Source organism: Diabrotica virgifera, chromosome 5 (genome assembly GCF_917563875.1).
Source record: "Diabrotica virgifera virgifera chromosome 5, PGI_DIABVI_V3a".
NCBI classification, from domain to species: domain Eukaryota; kingdom Metazoa; phylum Arthropoda; class Insecta; order Coleoptera; family Chrysomelidae; genus Diabrotica; species Diabrotica virgifera.
Window position 1 is genome coordinate 216,192,139 of NC_065447.1, and position 21,762 is coordinate 216,213,900.

The window sequence follows — 21,762 nt, forward strand, 5'->3', positions numbered from 1 at the left end:
ACGTAAAAGTCCTTTCTCTATATATTATAATTCCAGAAGTCTATGGAAATTGAATGAACAGTTTAGCAACAATTAAAATGTTAATTAAAAATTTACGGTCGCTATAATAACGACAATAATTATGATGCATAAGAATAACTATGATTTTTTCATAAAAAGACGCTCTACCTATCTAATGTACTTTACAGAATTGAAATTGGACTATTTAAGCGGCCTCAGGAATATTTTAAAATTATAAACAATTTTTTGGCTTATAAACAATAGAATATCTCGGGAAATATTACACTAAATTAAATTATGAAAACGGTATGAGAAAGACAACGGCAGGGCGCTTCCTTTAAAAGAAAAAACGTTTAATTATGACTAGTGGTTCCTGAGATACAATCGGTCAAAGTTGCCCGAAATTTACGGCAAAGATATAAATAATAGGATCATAATTTTCAAACCATCAACTTTTCAATTTTGTCCTCTTTCTTCACACCAATTTTCATATCTTTAAAATCCTCATAACATATATTATTATAATAAAAACTATCGATAATACGTGTGAAAATTGCCAAAAATAGCAAAATTCCAATCAAAAATTAGGTTGGAGAAAATGTAACCCACAAAGTTCAAAATGGTATACGTTAACAAAATGCATTTTCTCGGCTTCCCATGAAGCAATTTCCTTCATTCTTTTTTTGTTCCCTAATAACTCGAGTAGAGCCGTCGAACTAACGCATTATTAAATTTCAAACTTGCTTTTGTTTTGTTATATTAGATTAAATTATTTATAAGAACAGAAAATTACATATTTTTCCAGTTGTAGGCTTTTTTTTAGATAAACTTACTACAAGTGTACCTTTTAAAGTTAAAAACATAAATATTCTCATTTGAAAGCTGTATAATTATTTAAACAATTTTTATTTAAACAAATTAAAATATTGTGTTATACTAAATAAATTAATATATAATAACAAAACAAAAGCAAGTTTGACATTTAATAATGCGTTAGTTCGATGGCTCTACTCGAGTTACTTGGGAACAAAAAAAGAATCAAGGAAATTACTCCATGGGAAGCCGAGAAAATGAATTTTTTTTTAACGTATACCGATTTTGAACTTTGTGGGTTACATTTTCTCCAACCTAATTTTTGATTGGAATTTTGCTATTTTTGGCAATTTTCACACGTATTATCGATAGTTTTTATTATAATAATATATGTTATGAGGATTTTAAAGATATGAAAATTGGTGTGGAGAAAGAGGACAAAAATAAAAAGGTGATGCTTTGAAAATTATGATGCTATTGTTTATATCTTTGCCGTAAATTTCGGTCAAATATGACCGGTTGTATCTCAGGAACTACTCATCATAATTAAACGTTTTTTCATTTAAAAGAAGCGTCCTGCTGCTGTCTTTCGAGTACCGTTTTCACAATTTAATTTAGTTTAATATTTTAATATTTACCGAGATATTCTATTTGTTTATAAGCCAAAAAATTATTTATAACTTTAAAATATTCCTGAGGCCGCTTAAATAGTCAAATTTCAATTCTGTAAAATACATTAGATAGGTATGGTGTCTTTTTATGAAAAAATCATAGTTACTCTTATGCATCATAATTATTGTCGTTATTATAGCGACCGTAAATTTTTAATTAATATTTCAATTGTTGCTAAACTGTTCATTCAATTTCCATCGGCTTCTGGAATTATAATATACACGGAAAGGGCTTTTACGTTACTAAGTTATTTAATTATTGATTAACAACTACTTATCTAAAAGTTTAGTTGAAAATTAAAGATTTTGTTGGAAATCCCCGCTTTTTCCGGGGAAAATTTTCGTCGAAGTAAATCGGAAAAAACACCTCTCTATGCAGAATTTAATTGCGGTGAATTTTTATTTGGGTGTTTTTGGTGTAAAGTTAAAAGCTTTGGAGTTATAGAGCAAAAATTGAAAAAAACACGGTTTTCGGGCGCCATTTTGTTTATAAAAAAAGTAGCACACTATCTGCGGACTTTGCATATCTATATTATTAATACATACAATAATAGGATTCGATTGCAACACTAAAATTGCTGGTAAATAACTTTTCCCAAAAATGGCCTATTCTCCGATAATCAGCCCAGACTATAAGTGATTCTAACGACTATCTTTTCTTATTCGTTAACCATTTTCCATCCACTTCTGGATGTAGGTCTCTCCCAATTTCCTCCATCTTTCTCTATATTGCGTCAATCTAATCCATTCCCTGCCCATTACCCGCCACTGCTCTTATGTCATCCACTCATCTCTTTTGAGGTCTTCCCATGCTCCTTATAGCCCTCCTTGGTATCCTTTTTAGGATTCTCCGTATCCAAACCTGTTGTCATCATATCTGGCTAGAAGACCTACAAAGCGCCATTTAACTCTTTCACGATATCCCTAATCATCGTTCTAAGTTTTATCTCGGTGTTTCTAAGCTTGTCTCTCCGTGGAGAAAGAGTCTTTAAGTCTGAGAAAATGGTGTCCCATTGTCTCTCTCCCCGTTGTAGATTTATGGAACTAGTTTTTGTGCTTTCATCTAGCTTTTTTTGCAGGGTGGCATTTTTATATTATGTTTTTACAATGGTGCATCTTAAATCTATAATCTATACGTGCATTTTCTAGAGATTCAAGCACAGCCCTATGATCTTTACTACCAGTACCTATCAGTTTACTTAATTTATAAGTTAGATAATCTATCTATCTCTATTTTCAAGCCTTAATATATCCATCTGAGGCCTTCCTCTTCCTCTCCTGTGTTTCCATGGTAGCCAGTAGATCATTTGCTTGCTCCATCTTTCATCCTTCTTTCGTCAGGATTAATAGCCAATTCGAAACGAAAAAGAAAATGGAAAATAGATCGAAACTAGATATGGGAAAACTTAAGAAAGCAAAAGAGGAATATAAACAAAAAATAAGGGAAAGTATACTGGTCACTAGAGATTTGGAAAACAAAAATATCGATGAAATAAATCAGCTATTAACCAATACATTAGCAAAGGCGGGAAAAGAGGTAGCACAAACAAGAATAAAAAAGGAAAACTACATATCACAGGAAACGAAAAACCTCATGAGCAAGAGAAAAACATTAATAGAACAAGATGAGAAAAAACACAGTAGATTACAAAGAGGTAAACAAAGCTATCAGAAGGAATATCAAGAAAAGTCAAAGGAGAGTACAGGAAGAAAAAATATAAAAAACCATTGAACAAAATAAAAATATGAAGTGCTTAAAACCACAGCTTGGAACCATACAGATTAATAGTATAAAGAACAAAGAAGGTATAGAGACCAATAATATAGAAGAAATTATACAGATAACACAAGAATATTATAAAAACCTCTACAATACAAAACAGAAACCAACACAAGAAATCCTTAGCAACTACAAATAAAAATAAAAAATGTCAATTCCGACTTACAACCAGAAATCAGTAAGAATGAGATAAAAAGAGCACTCAAGGAGATGAAGAATAATAAATCGCCAGGAAAAGACGGGATAACTGTAGAAATGCTAAAAAATGGTGGGAAAACAACTAGAGAAGTTTTGTACATACTTTTGAATAAAATATTAGTGACAAAACAAATACCCAACACTTGGAACGAAGCAGTAACATTGTTACTATTTAAGAAATGAGATAAAAAGGTTCTAAAGAATTACAGACCCATAACTTTACTAAATGTGATGCACAACTCTTAACCAAAATATTAACAAACAGATTAACAACTAAATTAGATGGATACCAGGCAAGAGAACAAGCCGGATTTAGAAAGAGCTTCAGTACAAGTGACCACCTTTTAACGATGAAGATATTAATCGAAAAAGCTAACGAATATCATATCCCGCTATACATGGGATTTATTGACTTCGAAAAAGCATTTGATAGTGTGGAACACTGGGCAGTAAAGAATTCCCTACAAAACAGCAGAATAGACTACAGATATACCGACTTAATTACAAATATACAGGGTGTCCCGAAAAGAATGGTCATAAATTATACCACACATTCTGGGGTCAAAAATAGTTCGATTGAACCTAACTTACCTTAGTACAAATGTGCTCATAAAAAAAGTTACAGCCCTTTGAAGTTACAAAATGAAAATCGATTTTTTTCAATATATCGAAAACTCTCAGAGATTTTTTATTGAAAACGAGCATGTGTCATTCTTATGGCAGGACCACCTTAAAATAAAATTATAGTGAAATTTGTCCACCCGATAAAAAATTTATGGGGATTTTGTTCCCTTAAACCCCCCCAAACTTTTGTGTACGTTCCAATTAATTCATCATTGTGGTACCATTAGTTGAACACAACGTTTTTAAAACTTTTTTGCCTCTTAGTATTTTTTCGATAAGCCAGTTTTTATCGAGATGTGGCTTCTTTTTTACTATATTTACATAAAACATTTATGGGGGTTTTGTTCCTTTAAAGCCCCCAAATGTTTGTGTACGTTCCAATTAAACTATTATTGTGGTACCATTAGTTAAACACAGTGTTTTTAAAACTTTTTTGCCTCTTAGTCTTTTTTGATAAGTCACTTTTATCGAGATGTGGCCTCTTTTTCAAAATATACCAAAAAATTTAAGTTATAAATAAATTTTCAGATTATTACTAGGTGTCTATAATCATACTTAACCATATACAAATATCTGGTGGATTCGACAAATATTCAAAATATCTCGATAAACACTGGCTTATCAAAAAAGTACTGAGAGGCATAAAAGTTTTAAAAATATTGTGTTTAACTAATGGTGCCACAATAATAATTTAATTGGAACGTACATAAAAGTTTGGGGGGCTTTAAGGGAACAAAACCCCCATAAAATTTTTATGGGGTGCACAAATTTCACTATAATTTTTTTTTAAGATGTTGCTGCGATAAAAATTCCTCATGTCCATTTTCAATAAAAAACCTCAAGGAGTTTTCTATATATGAAAAAAAATCCATTTTCATTTTGTAACTTCAAAGGACTGTAACTTTTTTTGTGTGCACTATTGTATATAGGTAAGTGAGGTTAAATCAACCTATTTTTGACCCCAGAATCTGTGGTATAATTTATGACCAATCTTTTCGGGACACCCTGTATAATATGAAAAGGCAACAACTATTAAGCTAATGAAACAAACAACTATTAAAATAAACCAAGGAGTAAGACAAGGGGATACCATCTCGCACAAGTTATTCAACCAAGCTCTAGAAGATGTGTTCAAACAACTACACTGGGATGGCTTGGGTATAAACATAAACGGGCAATATCTGAATCACTTACGATATGCTGATGATATTGTATTAATAACAGAAAGAAGTTAAGAATTACAAAGAATGATGGAAGAACTAGATAGAGTATCGACAAAGATAGGACTGAAGATGAATTACAGTAAAACAAAAACCATGACCAATCAACTAGAAAAACTAATAATTACAGTGGCACAAACAAGAATAGAACAAGTAAAAGAGTATATACAGGGTGAGCCACGCTCAACGGGACGGAGCCTACCGGGGAAACGGCTAAAGATATTAAAAATTCCTTCCGTAGGAATACGTAGGTCAGTACCGGCTACAAATTAAAATTTGTGAAATATATACAGGATGTCCCAATTTAGCGTAATGATATAAAGTTATATATATTTTTAAATGGAACAACCTATATTTTACTTTAATTTTGAATTCTACCGAACAAAATAATGTTATTTTATTCAACATTCCCTATACCTATTTTTGACAGATTTCGATTTATGTGGGTTTTTCTGAAAATGTACTATTCGCGAAATTAATTAATTACACATTATCGCATGAATTTTAATTAACGTCTTTTTGTCAGTTAATTGTCAACTGTCCATGCTTTACATCAGAATAATTACCATTTGAAACTAATCTACAGAGTGTTCGCAATCTGAAGTGTCAATGCTGTACAATATTTTGTATAATTACTTTCTTAACTTAAATGGGACACCCTGTATTTTACTTTAATTTTGAATTCTAATCAAAAAAATAATATTACTTTATTAAACAATCCCTATACCTATCTTTGATAATTTTCGATTTATTTTCAATTTTTTTTTTGAAAATGCACTATTCTAGAAATTAATTAATTATACTTTATTAGGTACATAAAGTTCTAACTTAAACAAAATACCCTATATTTGAATGCTGTAACAATTATTATAATCAAACTATTATAAAATTTTATATTAATATCTAGTATCTTCAGATCTATTTGCATTATGTTACCTGGAACATTAAATGTCGTTAATTACATAGCTCATTATACATTATAAAGAATGCCATGAAAAAACAGAAGGTACCTAGCTGTCAAACTAATAGTCACACTATTAACTGTATTGCTTTCAATTAATAGAAATGGCAGATTATTCAATTGAAGACCGAGTAAATATGATTTTAATACATGGTGAATGTGATCAAAACAGCTTGTTAGCATCAAGAGTCTATGCTGAGAGATTTCCCTTAAAACGTCATCCTCGTAAAGAAGTATTTGAAAGGTTTCGTGAAACTGGTAGTGTTGTTTATACTAAACGAAAATTGATAAATCCCGTAACTGAAGATGAAAATAACAAATTAGAAGTTATTCAATCAGTTATACTTTTGCAGTCATACAGTCATACAGTCATACTTTTGCAAAATATCCCTTTAAATATTAGAAGAACAATGTTTCTGCAGCTAGACGGTGCTCCAGCACATTACACGCGTAATGTTAGAGAATATTTAGACAGAAAATTTCCCGGAAAGTGGATAGGTAGGGGTGGCGATGTCAATTGGCCTCCTAGATCACCTGGGTTAACATCAATGTACTTTTTTTTTTTGGGATATATTAAAAGTTTGGTTTATCAAACTCCACCTACAACCGCGGAAGACATGAAAACGCGTATTCGTAATGCCTTTGCAACAGTTACTCCAGAAATGTTAAGAAAAGTAAAACAAAATTTTGAACACAGAGTGAGGTTATGTAGTGAAGAAAATTGACACCATTTTGAACATTTAATGTAAATTATTTTTTTCCAGTGTGTTTTGTTTAACTTTATGTAATAAAGTGTAATTAATTAATTTCAAGAAAATTTTTCAAAAAAACGCAAATAAATCGAAAATTATCGAAGATAGGTATAGAGATTGTTTAATAAAGTAATATTATTTTTTTGATTAGAATTCAAAATTAAAGTAAAATACAGGGTGTCCCATTTAAGTTAAGAAAGTAATTATACAAAATATTGTACAGCATTGACACTTCAGATTGCGAACACTCTGTAGATTAGTTTCAAATGGTAAATATTCTGATGTAAAGCATGGACAGTTGACAATTAAGTGACAAAAAGACGTTAATTAAAATCCATGCGATAATGTGTAATTAATTAATTTCGCGAATAGTACATTTTCAGAAAAACCCAAATAAATCGAAATCTGTCAAGAATAGGTATAGGGAATGTTAAATAAAATAACATTATTTTGTTCAGTAGAATTCAAAATTAAAGAGAAATATAGGTTGTTCCATTTAAAAATATATAACTTTATATCATTACGCTAAATTGGGACATTCTGTATATATTTTGCAAATTTTAATTTGTAGCCGGTACTGACCTACGTATTCCTACTGAAGGAATTTTTAATATCTTTAGCCGTTTCCCCGGTAAGCTCCGTCCCGTTGAGCGTGGCTCACCCTGTATATATATATATATATATATATATATATATATATATATATATATATATATATATATATATATATATATATATATATATATATATAATCCTTTAAATAACAGCTGACTTTTTAGATGAAAATGGGATTGAAGTTTATTGGGTATCCAGCTGAATAAAACCAAGTGGTACTCTGTTTAACAAAACGTTATATTTCGCTGATTTTCATCAGCATCATCAGACGAAAGCTACAATATTTAAAAATGGTACAATTTTATAGTATGGTTTTTTACAATTTTTATCTTACCTAATTGAGGTTGATGGTATTTAGATGATATTTAGATGACATCGAGATACTGCAATTTTGATAAAATGTGGGTTAAATTTAGTTAATTATGTAATAGGATTAATTGAAATTAGTTTTATATTGACAAGAATGAAAATTTTATTTGAAGTTGATTAATGTCAATCAGATGAAGTACTAGACATATTAAATATTGAATGTTATTAAGTGTTTTATGTAGGAAAATAGTTTAGTTATATATCGCTAATATCATAAAGGTTTATTTAATTGAAATTTAACATATCGGTTGTCTTTTAGTTTAAAAATTTAATATTATTTTTTATGATGTTAATTATATATTAAAAATGTGTTATAAATTTGATGTTATTTTTCTAATTGTAATAAATAAGCATAAATTTCACTTAGATGTTCGACGTCTGATTTCTTATTTATTAAATTATCTGTTTGACTGATAAATGCCATCTCGAGGAATAGTCTTTTGTTAAGATTATTTTCTATTGCAAGTATTTTTGTTTCGTTGTAGTTCATTATATGTTGTTCATCATGTACGTGCTTTGCAAGGGAACATCTATCAGGGTATAATCTACTGTCACTTTTGTGTGAAGTTATACGGCTTTTTAGGTGTCTAGACGATTGGCCGATGTATTGTTTATTACAACTTCCACAAGGAATACAGTAGATTATGTTAGATAATTGGTCTTTAGGTGTTTTATCTTTAATTTTGGTGAAAATGGAACCGATTGTTAAAACTGTGTAATTAGCGATTTTAATATTATCATCAATTGATTTAAAAATTCGTGTAAGTTTAGGTGTTAAGTCTTGTATGAATGGTAATTTAAAGTATTTAATTGTGGGTAATGTGGTGTTGGTAGTGGTGTGTACTATAGGGTTAATGTTTTGTGGTGTGTGATTAGGGTTAGTTATATTATATTATAATTATAGTTAGTCTGATGATGCTGATGAAAATCAGCGAAATATAACGTTTTGTTAAACAGAGTACCACTTGGTTTTATTCAGCTGGATACCCAATAAACTTCAACCCCATTATATATATATATATATATATATATATATATATATATGTCATTGTCGGATTTGCCGTAGACTTACGCACCTTCTATGTCTAGGTCTCGAATGTTGTTTTTTGATTAGAATGTGTCTAAAGATATTCAACCTCTTGTCTTTACCGACGAGCCCAGAGAGGTTGAAGAGGGCGAAACACATTTCTAAGAACTGGTGTTTGGATCTTTGATTCTATTCGAAAAATTTTTCCCAGCCCGAAATGGTGGATGTGTGAATTGTTCGTAAGGGGATTTTTCCACATTCTCTATTTCATCTATTTGATTTCGTACGAGTGGTCGTTAAACCAATAACCTTGGATCTTTGGTTCACTGAGTGTGTTTCAAAGATCTACATCTTATGTTTTTAAACATATATTTTACTTACTTAAAGTAATTAGGGAATTAAAACTTGAGACTGTCATTGTCGGATTTGCCGTAGACTTACGCACCTTCTATGTCTAGGTCTCGAATGTTGTTTTTTGATTAGAATGTGTCTAAAGATATTCAACCTCTTGTCTTTACCGACGAGCCCAGAGAGGTTGAAGAGGGCGAAACACATTTCTAAGAACTGGTGTTTGGATCTTTGATTCTATTCGAAAAATTTTTCCCAGCCCGAAATGGTGGATGTGTGAATTGTTCGTAAGGGGATTTTTCCACATTCTCTATTTCATCTATTTGATTTCGTACGAGTGGTCGTTAAACCAATAACCTTGGATCTTTGGTTCACTGAGTGTGTTTCAAAGATCTACATCTTATGTTTTTAAACATATATTTTACTTACTTAAAGTAATTAGGGAATTAAAACTTGAGACTGTCATTGTCGGATTTGCCGTAGACTTACGCACCTTCTATGTCTAGGTCTCGAATGTTGTTTTTTGATTAGAATGTGTCTAAAGATATTCAACCTCTTGTCTTTACCGACGAGCCCAGAGAGGTTGAAGAGGGCGAAACACATTTCTAAGAACTGGTGTTTGGATCTTTGATTCTATTCGAAAAATTTTTCCCAGCCCGAAATGGTGGATGTGTGAATTGTTCGTAAGGGGATTTTTCCACATTCTCTATTTCATCTATTTGATTTATATATATATATATATATATATATATATATATATACCGATGAGCCCACGGAGGTTGAAGAGGGCGAAACACATTTCTAAGAACTGGTGTTTGGATCTTTGATTCTATTCGAAAAATTTTTCCCAGACAGAAATAGTGGATGTGTGAGTTATTCGTAAGGGGATTTTTCCACATTCTCTATTTCATTTGTTTTATATATATATATATATATATATATATATATATATATATATATATATTAATGTGATATTCAAAGATCGGTGTGCTCAAAGCAATTGATTAGATAATTAATTAATTAATTAAATTTAATTTTAATGATGCACTTATGATTTAATCACACTATTTAATGCTCTAATCTCAGGGTTTTATATTCTCGTGCTTCAATATCTCCTTTGCTTTACATATGATAAATAAGGTCAAAGACTAACGGAATAAAACACATATATGGTACAAAAACATCTATTGAAATAAATTCACCCTCAAAATATCCTCTAAAAATAATATCTCCTATTCTGATTATTGAAATACTCCTACCACTATCTAAAGTACTTATTGAAATTTGCGTTATGAATAATTCTACAAAAAAAAATAAAACTGTCTCTCGGATGATGAGTTGTCCAAATTCTTGTCTCTGGTCGCCTACAATTTACTCTTAGCAGCCCCCTATGTAGTCAGCAATCTCGCAACAAACTATTGCAAGCCTATTGTCATCAATGACCCCCTTCAGATGCACGTATCTTTCAAAAAACAATGCTAGCCTTTTCTCCTCTCAATAAACTGAATCTATTTCTCGTTCCGGCATGCAACGGTGACTCTTGGAATATAAGTAGAACAATATAACTTACAATGCTTTACGTGATGAGCCTCCGTCAGGACACTTATTTCAACAAACTCACAGCTATTCATTTATCTGCCTTACTACTTCAGGAGACTCTCAGAGATCACCACTATTCGACTTGACGATCATTTAACAACTATCATCTAGAATCCCATTCGTTTAAAGGCCAGCACTAAACAGTAACGTTGAAAAATTTATTCTACCGTAAAATTAAATTATGTAAAAAATTATGAAAGTCCACTGACAACGATTCCAAAGAATTAAATTCCAAATTGTCAATGTCAGATTCAAAACCAACTTTTCCTACCATTAGAAATTCCTAAAACTAATTACATGCCAATCGGTTTTTAAGGAGATTACATTCATTTAAATTTCTAAATACAATTGTTCCCTAACCCGGTCTCATTGTCCAAACACATAACCACTTCCTTATCATACTAACTGTACAAAGAAAATACTTAATCCCTATTTAAATTTTGTTTACCTACGGCCATCCAAAGATAATTGACTTTCATTTCTTCGAAATGAATTTTGGTATATTTTTATTATATGTTTTAACTTTTCTAAAATATTAAGATCGAAACCATATTAATTCAAATTTTACATATCTTAACAACTCCCCGCCATTTGATTTGCCGAAAAACTCTGTTATTTATTTAAATGACACAAGTTTTTTTTAGGATCAAATTATTCCATTATGTTACCAAACTCTACTCATGATACTTATAAATGTCGTGAATGTTAAAAATACCCCGTATCTTGCCTGTCTCTATATGCGCTAATTCATAACTATTTACCCCATTTTTCGTATTGACCCTATATGGACCTTCAAATACCGGCATCAATTTAGCACAAATACCATTTTGTAAATTGGACACCCTTAGTGCCCTCACTAAAACTTTATCCCCTTTCTGGAATGTAACCGGCCTTCTTCTTCGGGTCCTCTCTTGCCTTTGGAGATATTTCTCTCCACTTCGTCTCAATCTTCGTTGAACCACCTCGATCACTTCTTCGTATTGTCTGGGGGCGGTGTCTTCCCACGGTCTCGTAGGCATTGTTCCTTTCATTACATATAAAGGCGTCTCCTTGGTAACCGTATTTGGTGCACAGTTCAAATACGTCTCTATTTCAAACACTTTTCTGTCCCAATGTCGATGATGTTCTTCCGCAGCAATTCTTAGAAATTTTGTGACTTCTTGTATAAAACGCTCTGATGGGTTGCTCTGTGGATGTCGGATGCTTACAAATTTTGTATTTATGCCTCTCTCTCTTAATTCCCCTTTAAAACGGTCGTTCCTAAAGTATGTTGCATTGTCCAACAAAATATTGTCTGGTCTTCCCACTGTTTCGATAAAATCGTCTATCTTCCGAAGTATTTCAGCTCCTTTCGTGGTTCTACATGGGTACAGTTTTAAATACTTTGAAAAAACATCCACCATAACTAATATGTGTTTATTCCTCTGTGTTGTTGTTATTAAATCGCTCAACATATCAATGGCGACAATATCCAGTTTCTTCCGAGCTATGACGTTTTTTGTGATGTTTTCGTTTTTGAAATTCTTACTTTTACACTTTTGGCATGTCTCGCAATTTCGAGTCATCTCTTTGGCTATTGTATAGTCCTTTCGACAAATGTAGTTCTCCCTGAACATAAGCCACACCTTCCTGCTTCCAATGTGTCCGTTGTCACAGTGTAATTTTGCTAAAACTTCTTTTGCCATCTGTTCCTTGATTACATATAGTTCTCTACCATCGACCCTCTTAAAATATAAGTTATCCTCTTGTTCGACCCTTTGCTTTTCTCTTTCATCCAGTTGTTCCTGATTTTCCCTGATCTGAGCCAAAGAAAATAAGCCTGCTTCTTCTCTCATTATGTTCATGCCAACGTGGAGAGTTTTGTGGTCCTCTTTGCGGAATTGTTCATCTCTCGTCAACGCATCAGCCAAGATATTGTCAGTTCCTTTGATATATTTAAATTCAAAATCATACTCTTGAAGTAAAAGAATGCCCCTATGAATTCTATTATTTACCAGCCTATTTTTCATTATATGTATCAAAGCTGCATGGTCTGTTTCAATGGTGAATTTTGCCCCTAGTAGGTAAAACCGTAATTTATTTACACAAAATAACACACTGGCGAACTCTAGTTCAGTAACGCTGTACTTTCTCTCATATGTTTTGGTTACACGGGAGACAAAACAGATTGGCACCTGAGACAAAACAGATTGGCACCTCTACATCGTCTTGGATCTGTGATAACACCCCTGCGAATTTTGTTATGGAAGCATCGGTCCGGAGAATGAAAGGTTGATCATATCTTGGGTGGTGTACTCTTACAGCTGTGGAGAAAGCTCCTTTTAAATTTTTGAAAGCCATTTCTTGTTCCGTTCCCCATTTCCACCTAACATTTTTCTTAAGTAATGCTATCAACGGTATTTCTTTTGTGCTGATGTCTGGTATTAGTTTTTTGAAATAGTTTACCATTCCCAAAAATCCCCGCAATGTTTTTAAATTGGTTGGCCTAGCGTAGTTATTTATAATTTCGATTCTATCTTCTGCAAGACTAATCCCTTTTGTGTCTAATTTGAATCCTAAATACAGTATTTCCTTTTGGAAAAACTGACACTTTTTAATATTTAATTTCAATCCCGCTTGATCCAGTTCTTCTAGCACAGTGTGAATATGTCGTAGATGGCTTGTTATATCTGGTGAGAAAATTAATAAATCATCTATGTAATGTACAACAAATTCTCCATGCCTATTTAAGATTGTGTTCAATGCGCGAACCAAAGCAGCGCATGCACTCTGTAGGCCAAATGGTACCACCCTAAATCGGTATACCACTCCGTCGATCGAAAAAGCGGTATAATTTCGACATTTCTCTGCCAAAGGTATTAACCAAAAACTATGTTTCAAATCGATTTTGGAAAAAATGTGTGACCCTGTGATTCGTCCAAATATGGCTTCGATGTTCAAAGGCGCTTCGTATTGCGCGATTGTGTGTGAATTAATGTTTCTTGCATCTAAACATAATCGCAAATCACCACTCGATTTTTTAACGCATACTATCGGGTTGATATATGGAGAGTCACATCTTTCTATCACCTTGTCTTCGATCATTTTTTCAATTTCCTGTCCTACGCTTTGCCTGTATTTATACGGGATTGGATATGTCTTGGATTTAAAATTTTCTAAGTTTTTAACTTTAAAAGAATGTTCATAATTTTTAGCCACTCGGCTTTCTTCATTAATCAAATCTCCATAATTTTCTAGAATCTTCTCTACTTCCTTTTCCATGTTTTCTCCACATTTTAATTTTCTTTCATCCTCATTTTGTTCGCATGTATTCACTGTCCATAATATTTCTTCATAAAATTCTGGATTCTCGTCCATTATTGCCATTTCTTCTCTGTCCTCATCCTTTATTTCTTCTTCTGTTTTTTTTTATCTTCAATTTCCATTTGGTATCCCGAGCACCATGTTTCTACTGCTTTCATTTCTCTTATGAGAACTTCCTTTTCTTCCTGCTTCCTTTCTGTTTTATCGTCGATTGCCGACAATTCTTCCGTACCTTCGATTTCCTGTCTTTCTCTTGTATCCACCTTGTTTTCCTTCTTTCTTTTTGAACTCTTCTTCTTTTTCTTCCTTCTTTTTTTTTTCTGGTTGATTTTTTTCTTGTACTTTCTGTTTTTCCTCTACAGTCATATTGATTTCTTTATGTTTTTCCTGTTCATTTATCTTTTCAACAATTATTTTCCTATCTATTTCCATTTCTTCTTCTATGTTGTCTGGTTCTGCTCTGATTTCCAGTTTATTCTCCGAAAATTTTATGGTGATATGTTTTTCACTCAATTCATCAATTCCCGCTATCATATCATGGTTTAAATCTTCGATCACCACACATTGCATAATATAGTATTTGTCTCCCACTCTGATCCGCACTCCCAAACCTTCATTTACTGTCGTCAATTTTTTGTTGTTTGCACCCACTAAAGCAACCCTAGGAATTTTATACACAAATCTGTCCAAATTTAATTCTTTTACTAGTTTCTTATTGATTAACGATATCTCCGATCCAGAATCAATCAAAATTTTAATCGCTTTATGTTTTATAAATGCATCTAAGAATATTAAATTTGAATTAGAACTTTGTCTTTCATTTCCCGCCAACTGTATAAACTCTCTCGGATGACAAAATATACCGGAGAGTTGTTTATGTTTGTTCAGTGGATGCTTTATTGAAAATCCTGTCTGGATTCATTGCATACGTCTTCTTCCTCGTTTTCTATTGTTACATGATTCATCTCCCTTCTATTTTGTCGTTGGAAATTCTGATTGTTTCTACCGTCCCTTTGTTCGTTCGTATTCCTAGTCGGAGGATTTTGTGCATCTCTGTTTCTGTTGTGATTTTCATATGTTCTATTTTTTGCGTGATTCCTGTTATCATAATTTTGTTGTCTATTGTAATTTTGGTATTCTCTCGGCCTATCTTCGTTTGTTGATTGGGCATGTCGGTTTCTCTGGTCATAATTTGATTGATACCTTCTTGCCGGTCCATTATATTGTTCATGTTGTCTTCTGTTTCGCATTTCTCTTCTTTTTGCTTCCCTTACTTGAAGGAATTGGCACAAACTATCAATATCTTGATAGTTTCTCAAAATCACGTGGTCCTCCAGCGTTTCTTCGAAATGTCTGCTTATCATTTCTACCAGTTGTTCGGTAGAGTATTTGTAGTCTAGATATTTGGAATTATTATATATCTGCAAAGCATATCTTTCTTCCGATATTCCCATTTTCTCGTGATATCTTCCATTCTGTAGCTCTTGGTTGATTTCCCTATGTTTAACTTTCCCCCAGAAATAGTTGAGAAATTTATTTTCGAAATCTGTCCAATTTTCAAACTCATCTTCTTTACTTTCATACCATAACGCTGTTCCTTCTTTCAGATGGTTTCTAATTGTTTCTTTGCAGTCGTCAAAATATCTAATATGTTGCAATTTGGTTTTCAAATTTTTAACAAATGGTACTGGGTGTGTTTTTCTAATATCCCCTCCAAATTGTATTTTCGCGTCGCTTGTACCAAGGATAATCATTTCCCTTCTTTCTCCACAATTCTGTTGATTTTTGAGTTCCGCAATTTGTTTTTCGTTTTGCTTAAATTTTTCTTCTATTTCTCGCCTGTCTTCTTGTATTGCATTTTCAAATTTGCTTTCTAACTGTTCTAATTCCATCTTCTGCACAGTCTTAATATCCTTCATTTTAGTTTCTATTTCTTCTCGTTGCATCTTCAGTTTCCTTTCTGTTTCTTCTTTAACTTTTTCTAAACAGGCTTTCACTTCATTTTCATATTTTTCCAAACGCTTTTCCAATTTGCCATCATTCTCTTCCAATTTCTGTTCTATTCTCTGTGATATTTCTCTTTGTGTTTCTTCCATTTTTTGTTGTGTTATTTCCATGGCTCGTTTTGCTTCCTGTTGATTTTTCTCTATTTTTTGTTGTGTTTCTTCCATGGCTCGTTTTGATTCCTGTTGATTTTCTTGCATTGTCCTTTTTGTTTCCTGTTGATTTCTATCCATTTTTTGTGATTGGAGTTGCATCAGTTGCAATAGTTTCTCTATTCCTGTTAATTCCTGTTCTTTTCTCTCCATAATCGTTGTATCTCCTTCATTACCCAATCCTTCTTCAACAATTTTTTCCTCTTCTCTGTTATTCTCTCTGCTTTCTTGCATTTTGCTTTGCCTCCTTGTGGTCGACATGTTGTTTCTTTTTGTTACTGTTTTCTTTGTCCCCGCCAAAATGTGAAATTTTACAACACTCTATAAGTTGCAGAACACGACAAATATTTCTCCCCAAATTTAATAAATTTTCGCCACAAATATCAAATATGCAATCAGTAAATTTCAAAATAAATATCAAATGTACGACTGGTAAAATATTAAATAATTCAATAGCAGTAAATATCAACTACCTACGATCAATCCATAAATCAAAAATATTTTTACACCTGGAAAAATTGTCAAATTATCTCTGGATCACCTGTAGTTATTCCTTATCTCTTTCCCTACCATCAAATGCAAAGCTGCGATATTTTTTAAGCCACCACGTTCTGGGCTCCAGTTAATGTGATATTCAAAGATCGGTGTGCTCAAAGCAATTGATTAGATAATTAATTAATTAATTAAATTTAATTTTAATGATGCACTTATGATTTAATCACACTATTTAATGCTCTAATCTCAGGGTTTTATATTCTCGTGCTTCAATATCTCCTTTGCTTTACATATGATAAATAAGGTCAAAGACTAACGGAATAAAACACATATATGGTACAAAAACATCTATTGAAATAAATTCACCCTCAAAATATCCTCTAAAAATAATATCTCCTATTCTGATTATTGAAATACTCCTACCACTATCTAAAGTACTTATTGAAATTTGCGTTATGAATAATTCTACAAAAAAAAATAAAACTGTCTCTCGGATGATGAGTTGTCCAAATTCTTGTCTCTGGTCGCCTACAATTTACTCTTAGCAGCCCCCTATGTAGTCAGCAATCTCGCAACAAACTATTGCAAGCCTATTGTCATCAATGACCCCCTTCAGATGCACGTATCTTTCAAAAAACAATGCTAGCCTTTTCTCCTCTCAATAAACTGAATCTATTTCTCGTTCCGGCATGCAACGGTGACTCTTGGAATATAAGTAGAACAATATAACTTACAATGCTTTACGTGATGAGCCTCCGTCAGGACACTTATTTCAACAAACTCACAGCTATTCATTTATCTGCCTTACTATTTGAAAATTTAATTTTGAATTTAGTCAGGCAATTTAGTATTTTTAAATTAAAATATTAGTTTTCGTAAGATAGAATGTAATTATAGATGGTGCTTAGTTTATCTATGTCAGTTTTTTTATTGACACATTGATATTTGTTGATGCATACCATTTCGAGAAATTCCCTTTTAATTAAGTTGTTTTCATGTTTTAGGATCGTTGTTTCATTAAAATTGAATGAATGATTTTTACTGATTGCATGATCTATTAATGCACATGTATTTTTGTTAAGTCTGAGGTCGCTTTTATGTGATGTTAGTCTGCCTATTAGATTTCTGGATGTGTGTCCGATGTATGATTTATGACAACTTCCGCATGGTATATTGTAAACTACATTTGGGAATTTCTCGAAATGGTATGCATCAACAAATATCAATGTGTCAATAAAAAAACTGACATAGATAAACTAAGCACCATCTATAATTACATTCTATCTTACGAAAACTAATATTTTAATTTAAAAATACTAAATTGCCTGACTAAATTCAAAATTAAATTTTCAAATTTGGCGCCACTTTATTGCTAAAACTAATATTTTACAAATTACTTATATCCATAAATTCTATAATAAGTACGCAGATAACAAATAATAAAAAACTAGTTATTAGCAACTTAAAATAAAATATAATAAACAGATACAAATGTCTTTCTGACATACTAAATTTCAAATTAAATTGTCAAATTATTTTTCTCTTTTTAAATTATCTAAAATTAAGGCATTGTAGAAGATTAGAAATTAGATTAAGAATTTTATATATTTTTTTGTTATGTACGCCAAAAATTTAATGGATTAACCTCACGTTGTAAGTTTTTTATGCTTTTATGTACAATATTTTTTATCCTCTTAATTTCATTGTATTTACTAAAACTTTTTTAGCATATCTTGAAGAAGCAAATAAATTTTGCGAAAGCTTGATAATAACTAAGAGTTTTACTTATCCTGCCCCCTGAAATTTATGACTGCAACCTCAAAATTAACAAGATTTATATATATATATATATATATATATATATATATATATATATATATATATATATATATATATATATATATATATATATATATCTAGAACAAATCACTAGATTAAATAAAGAAAATCAAACAGAAGAAATAAAGAGAAGAATAAGATTGGCCTGGGCATCATTCGGAAAACTGTCTTATATTCTAAAGAACAGAAAATACCCGCAATACCTAAAAATAAGAGTATTCAATCAATGTATATTCCCTGTTCTAATATATGGCTCTCAGACATGGACGTTTACAAAAGAAAATATGGAAAAAATAGCAAAGACAGAAAGATCCATGGAAAGACAAATGCTGAACATTAAACTATCAAACAAGAAAAGAAACGAATGGATCCGTAACAAAACAAAAGTGAAAGATGTCTCTACCCAAGTAGCAAAGCTTAAATGGAAGTTCGCCGGACACACCCTACGGCAGAAGGATGAAAGATGGACTAAGATGATTATACAGTGGAGACCGTGGAACCACAAACGAAAAAGGGGAATGCCACAGATGCGATGGACAGATGACCTGAAAAAACACACTGGGTCAAATTGGATGCAAATTGCCCAAGATAGAGAGGCATGGAAGAAGGAAGAGGAGGCCTATATCCAAGGATGGATGTTTAGGGCTGATTAGATAGATAGATAGATCTTGATAGATATGGCTTGTAAAACGTGTCTACCCTTTGTTGTTGTTACTCTGAAGCCCAGTTTCTAATCTATCTATCGCCCTTTTTATACTCAAGTTTAGATATAGGTCACCCCCTTGCTTGAATGTTTCTCTATCCATTGCGATTTTTATTCACCTTGGACCGGCTTGTTTCTTTAAATCATCTGCCCACTTCGTCCTCCTTCGGGTCGTTTTGATTCCCAGGGTCTCCAGTACAGTACTTGTCTGTTACACTCGTCCTGATGATAATTCAGTATACACTCTCTCTCTCTCTCTCTCTCTCTCTCTCTCTCTCTCTCTCTCTCTCTCTCTTTTCTTTCTGCGATGTAGACGATTCCATTTTCCGGACAGTAAAAGTATAGGTTTTCTCGTTTTCTGTCACTTCTTAATGTTCTTTAAAAGCCTCCAAATATTTTACATAATATGTTGACTCCGTTCTTCATTTCTTTTATGTGGTTGTCCCACTTTTGGTTCCTGTGTTAAATTAGTTCCTTTTTGACTTACCTGTTTAGTCGGTTTGCTCTGTTTTTGTCTTCCTGGTTTCTAGTTGTTCTGGCTCTCTTTTTAGTGCTTTTTTAATGATGTTTTCAAACTTTAGGACTTTTTGGATTTGCATTTGTTCTTATCCGCCTGAGGTCAAGATGCCTACCTTCTGATATCTTCTTGGTTCAGTGCTATTTTGATGTCAATAACCTCGTAGACCAGGGGTCACCAATTATGTTCCCTGGGGGTCCGTTTCGAAAACCTTTGACACTTCCGGGGTCCGGACCTAATGTTACATATGTCCGGTTGTTCTGATTCGGCTTCTTTGCGGATACTGGTTAAAAATATCATATCCATCATAATAACAATTCAGAAGTGCGCCGAACGAAATTTTTAGGCAGAAATTGTTAAACACTTTTTTTTAACAAATTCAAAACATCACGTTTTTTGCCCCCGAAAATATGTTTTTAGCATTTTTGGTTCATCTTAAACAAAAAAGATCTTTTTTCTCGAAAGTTGATAGATTTCGAGTTTTAAGCGATTTAAAATCTGAAAAATGCGAAAATAAGCATTTTAGAAGCTGGAAAACTCATGTGTAAATTATTATTAAATAAGCTAAAACATTCAATTTTAAGATTCTGCTGAGTAATCGGGGCATATTTCAATTTATACCGTTGTTTTTAATTGTTAATTATACGCGTCCTCTCGACCCTTAATCCGCCGCGGCGGCGCTTCGCACTATGTGGTGCGTATCGCACTATATGATTGGCATATTTAATTAGCACATTGGCAATAATTAACTGAATAAATACATAAATTATCTAAAAAACTATGCTAATAATATATTACAAAATTTTAATAAAGATCCAGTATTTGTTGGGAATTTTTCTCATAAGTATGTATAATATGTATATCTGCGACAGAGACGCATCATAAAGTGCGACGCCCGGCGATTAACAATTAAAAAATCAACGGTCTATATTGAAATAAGCCCCGATTACTCGTTAGAATCTTGAAACTGAATTTATGAGCTTCAACTTATAGTACATTCTTTCACGGTTTTGCTCTAAATTTTAAAGAACCGCTTGGATTGACATGAAATTTGGTATACGTATAGCTTACATGTCAAAGAAAAAAAGTGATATTGTGCCGATGTGCTTTTGCCCTGGGGGTGACTTTCACCCCCTCTCGGGGGTGAAAAAATATATGTCCAAAATAAGTCCGGAGATGGGTAAACTGAGTAATTTTAAGTAACTTTTGTTCTATAGAGCTTTTTCGCCAAGTCAACACTTTTCGAGTTATTTGTGAGTAAATATGTTCATTTTTCAACAAAATAACCACATTTTTAGACGGTTTTTCGCAAATAACTCAAAAAGTAACTATTTTGTCGAAAAAAACGTTCTAAACAAAAATATAGCCTATAAAAAAGTAAAAAAAATGGTGTACGCGTTAGGTCTCTGGATCTCGTAGAACCAGAGTTATAGCCAATGAAAAATAGATTCATATTCACAAAATTTCAAATAGAATGTTTTGACGTGAAATATCCAAAAAATTAAGCACTTTTTGGGGAAAACCACTTATAACTTTTTTAAAGTGTTTAAAAAAGCTTTATTTCTGTTTTTGCAAAAAGTTTCTAGCATTAAATTAAAGCAAGTTACGCTGAAAATAAAGTTGGTCCCTTTTGTTTTGGCAAAAAAAAATCGGGAAGACCACCTCCTAATTAGCAACTTAAATGAAATTAATCGTTACCGCTCCACAAATTATTTTACTTATGTTGTGTTTATATGATCTGTAAGTTTCATTGATTCAAAGTGCTTATTTTT